Raw genomic sequence first — 5,230 nt, 5'->3', positions numbered from 1 at the left:
TAACACTGACAATGTGCATTTAGAGGAGAAATTCCACATATTATCTGGACTCTAACGTCCAAGATGTGTTACCCAGCTACCATGGAGCTCATTTCAAATTAGAGATTTCTTTTTCTTAGACATTGCTACCTTAAACATCCATATAACATAAAGATTGTTACAAATGCATTCTCACTGCTGTCCCAGTTTTTAAATACCTACCTCTGAATTCTGTGTTTTAATGGGAACCTACATTTAATTGTTAGACATTTTCACCCAAAGCCCAGACTACTAGGTTCATGTATAGTGTGCCTGATGCAACAGAAACAAAGGTCTTAATGCCCTGTGTGCCCTTCAATCTGGTTGTGAATAGTGGCAGTTACCCCTACAGAGCCATAAAAACTGGGAATCAGCCAATCGGCAGTGTTGGTAGATCCCACGCCCAGCCAAGTTCTTCCTCTGTGTGTCTGAGGTGTTGCTTTTTGTTTGGTTGCATGACCTCTGACCTCTCAGGGAAATGATTCCATTACTGAATTACTCTCCCCCCCCCCCCCCCCCCCCTTTCTGTCTCTGTCTCTTTCCCCTCCTCTAACGCTCTATCTCTGTTTGTCTCTCTTTCTCTAATACTCTCTCCCTCTAACACACTCTGTCTTTCTATGTCTCTTTCCTTCTCTAATGTGCTGTCTTTGTCCCTTTCTCTCTTTCTGAGTCTCTCTCTCTCTCTCACTCTCTCTTTCTGAGCCTCTCTCTCTCCCATGTAACTCTTTAAGATGCATGTTGTTCTTTGTTCCCTCTAGTGTGAATGATGTCAGAGGTGAGAGGTCACCTTCGCTGAGGAGGCTTTAAAGGTCAGAGTCGCCGTTTAAGCACGATCCGGTTGCTTGGGACCTGTGTGAATACATTTAGCACTGATTGAAAAGGAGACTCTTTCTGGCAAGAGAAGAAAGTTGAAACACTGTTGCCACAGTCATGTGATCTTCAGATAGAGTGTGCGGCTGTTAAACCAGCAGTTCAGTATGTAAAGCATGCAATTTACAGTATGTAATATCACCTTTGTTTTTTTTTTCCCTTACCACCTTGCATTTACAGCTTCTGTTTGTCTTTCACACCATGAAGAGGGACCACATAGAAGGGGTAAAAATGCTATTTTTCCATAAAAACAACTTCACAAATTCGGCCGTGCTTTAGTACTTTTGTCCTTTATGCCACTGTCCTGAAAGAGCCTCAAAAAGAAAGTCCGAAAGCAAGAGCAGTAAACACACCATCACCCAAGAGCAAGCTGTTGGGGGGGAAAAAGTGTCCCAAATGTCCACACTGACTAATGGCAAGTCCCTGAATTTGCTCAGCTCAGTTCAAGTGCAAAGCAAACAGTGGAGTCCAGCCTTCTCTCAGTTATGTGCAGCTCAGCTGGGAGCAGTGAATGTCAACCTGTACCAGGCATAATGTCTCCCCCCGCTGCCTGTGTCAGGAGAAAACCTCAGCAAGCATGTGTGCCAAACAAGTCCCTTCCTCCCTCCTCTTCCTCTCATATTCCTTTATGTCAGAAGAGCACAGCTAGGCAGCATATTCTCTTCATTCAGTTCTACAAAACAGTTCATCTCCAGACAAATGTCAAGTCAGGTTTAGATGGTATTGCTTTTTTGACTGCTTTTTGGCTTCTTTGAATATTCTGAAGCTGTGACTGTTACAATTCAGCATGGTTCATCTCAAAAACTCTCCTCAGACACGGAAAACTTAGTTTCCCCCTGTAGATGGCAGCATTGTCAGACAGAAACATTTGCAGGAACGCTTTAACATCACAATGAGTCTAAAAGTTATGAAGTGCCTGTTTTAAAGCTTTTAGAAAGAAAATAAGAGACCTACTGTCCGCTCTGTTGGTTTGAGCACATAAACTTGCAACAGTATTAAATGAGACGTTGGTGGCGGCTTGTTATTTACAGCGATTTGGCACAGGTTTCTGGCAGCGCGGCCTGTTTAGTCGACAGCGTAAGACGTAGTCCTGCATGGGCGAATTGGAGCGGGGAAGAGAGAGAGAGGGGCTCTCCAGACAGTACTCATTTGTGAGAGAGGATAGCTGAATAGCTCTCCTTGGCAGTGGATTTGGTCCACAGTTGAAAGGCCAGCATCTTTCAGCGAGGGGAGTGGGTAGGCTTAGATCTTCTTTGGCCCACTGTAATCGAATATGAGCGTGTGATCTAAATCCAGCAAAGGATATGGAAGTTAGACAGTAAGCATGACTTATGTTTGTTTAACATTAATTTTTTCATGTGCCACTTTGCTCTTCTGCAAAGCAGACTGCTGCAGCCAAACACTGTATTGAAACAGATCTCTTTCAAAGGGAGTGTTTTTTGTTACTTTTTTGTTTGTCCTTTTTTAATGGGCTGTTTTTTGTCTCGGAGCCAGTTAAAGCCAGCGCCGTGAATGCAGCCCATCCGTGCACGCTTCCTGTGGGTAATTGAAGGTTTGTGTGCTGGAAGCCCGGACTCTTTCTCCATGCGGAGCCGAGTCTGTTCTAAGGCCGGGTTTCAGTGGCTTGTGACGCAGCCAGACGCGGTTTCAGCGCTTGCACAGATAAAACACATTCCTGAAATAGAGAGGCAGTGGAGCCAGAGGAGCATTCCGAGCCAGCGCTCTGAGCAGCGTGCCCTCCACTGGAGCTGGGAGGGGACACGTTACACTGGCTCCTGGTGTGAGCTCCTGCATAAAAGAGCTGTTGGGTTGTTTTCAGTCGCATTTAGACTTAGCTCTACCAAGGGAGTGTCATTATGTTTACTTTCACTCACTTGCATTTGAAATATTACAGTACTTCAGCTGCTGGAAAAGCATATTTAAGCCCACAGGTTTTGGATGTGTTTTTAGTGTTTTGATATGTCTTTAAGCATTATGAGCTTGTGTGTCAGTATATATAGATTGGAGATTGTAGCATGACTGGCATTTCAACCACTCCTCCACACTAAGATTAAAACGATTCCTTAAATAATGTGAGAATCACCGTGCCACTTTTTAGCAGGTCAGGTAGCATGCGTAAACCTGTTCAAAATGCTCTTTTAGTTCAACACATTTTTCTTTTTTAAGTAAACTCTCAAAACTTTCATCCTTTTCTCTTTTCATTCACAAGGAGCACATTGGAAATGTGAACAGCATGGGCAATATGGCATCCCCACTGTGTCCTTAATTAACACATCCTCAGCCAAACCCGATAAATCTTCCCCTGATGCAGTTCATTCCATTACATTAACTCTGCTGATTCAGTGCGAGGTGCCATGGCAGGTAAGAAGGTCATGTTTTTACTGTGCTGTGAAATGGTTTGGCCAGAAAGATTCACAGAGCCCTTAGGGGTGATTCATTATGGAACTGTCTGTGTCATTCTCTACATATTTTGCTGTTTATGTAGATTACCAGCGTAAGTAGTATTTACTATAATGAACAGTTCCCTCTGATCCAGGGTGTCCTCTGTGGGGTGTGCAGCTCTCTGCTGCTGTCTGAGAGGCTGAGCTGGGACCTGTGCTTAATTCCTGTGGGTTCTCTGAGCTGAGGACCCTCGTTGGATTGTAAGTTGAGGGCTCTCAGGGCGTCTTCGCAGGGCCTGAATGAATCGGCCTAATAAAGTAAGGCCCTTTTAATGAGGACAAAACAGCTGAGGGGGAAACTTACGATAATAGTAGTGATCCAAAACACTCTGGCTCACAGCCTAACCAGTGTGTCATTTGCTAAGGTCATTTCAGCATGGGGATGTTTAGCTGGCCGAGACTGTGTCAGACTCCAGTCCAGTAAGGCCACCATGATTGGACTGAAATTGCACAAATAAAATCTCTTCCTGTGTGGAGAGCTCTTACATCTCAATCATGCCTAGGAGCTCTAAACCAGGATTTGTTCTGTGCCAGACCTGGGACAGCCTAATTAAGGAACATGGAGGTCTTGTGTTTGGGATGTACGGTCTCAGTTCATTTTTAGCCCCTCTATGAGAGAATTAAAAGATTTCCTCCACCTGGAATACGTAGGGAAAAAGGCCAAGACACGCACTTGAGCTGCCATGAACAGGGCTCACTGTAAAGCTTTTGCTCTCTCAGGGATGTCATCCACACTTATTATTTCCATTTAGCATTTTCTGTGCATGTACGACAGCGGTTTTAACGAGCTGCTGAAAGTAATGGACTATCAAGCCAGTGTTTAGTAGGGATTTGAGGCTTCGCCATCTCAAAGGTCCCAACAGATGTTTCTTCCCTGTTGCCTTTAATTAGACGCGGTTATCCAGAAACGACAGCATGGAAAAATGTTCCCTCCCCCTATGCCCCACGCCCGTTCCTTTATTGTAGGAATAATTAGACAGCTTTGATGTTGGATATGAAGGCAGCTCTCACTGGGATTTCCCTGCGAATGAAAGGGAAAGTAGCTGCGGTGCATGCCGCTGCCGCTCAGACCTGGGTCAGGCTACCGCTGGGACGCTAAACACAGGAGAAGCTAATGCAAAGCTACAGGTGCTTTCTGAAGGGAGCCGGCCTGCTCTCTCAAGCTGTGCCTCTTAATGAATCCCGGAGGCCGGACATCTTTACCCACGTTCCTCCCCACCCCGACTCCTCCTCATCCAATCAGGTTACTCTGCTGTCTGTGTATGCAAAGACTGATCCCCACAACCGTGTCTGAAACAGGCGAGCATTTTATGAAGGAGGCTCTTTAAAACATTAAGACTGCAAGGCGTGTTTTCTGAAGCAATCTGATTGGTTTAATTATCCTTGACACAGTCAAGGGCAGACATAATGCATTTCATTTATTCAAAACTTTGGGTCACATCAGGTGTCTTCTGGGTCTCAGGCCATTGGCTGTGGCTGTTGCATTGTAAAAGCACCTGAATTTTTTTTTTTTGTTTGTTTCCTTTTACTGCCATTGAATTTACGCCACACAGCACATCAGTCTGTGACATTGGATTTCAACCTGCAGTTTATCTCTACCAGAATAGTCAGAAATGCGCAATACTTAATAGAATTGTACTCAATTGACTCAGAATAATTCCGGATTATCTTCATTTTACAATGACTGACATCTGTGTACACATTCATTCTGTAATCACATGAGTGGGTGGGTCGGTTCGAGTTGCCCTCAGATGTGTTGGGAGCTGAGAGCTCAGGACTTGCCACTCTCACTAACGAATCCACAGCTTGTTGGAATGTGCCCTGCACCCTCATGGCAGGGGTCAGTCCCGAGGCCAGGAATGGCATTTAGAGGGAATTGGCTCACTGTGTTGGAGCTCAGA

Source organism: Megalops cyprinoides, chromosome 5, assembly GCF_013368585.1.
Source record: "Megalops cyprinoides isolate fMegCyp1 chromosome 5, fMegCyp1.pri, whole genome shotgun sequence".
NCBI lineage: Eukaryota > Metazoa > Chordata > Actinopteri > Elopiformes > Megalopidae > Megalops > Megalops cyprinoides.
This window is presented reverse-complemented; position numbering follows the sequence as displayed.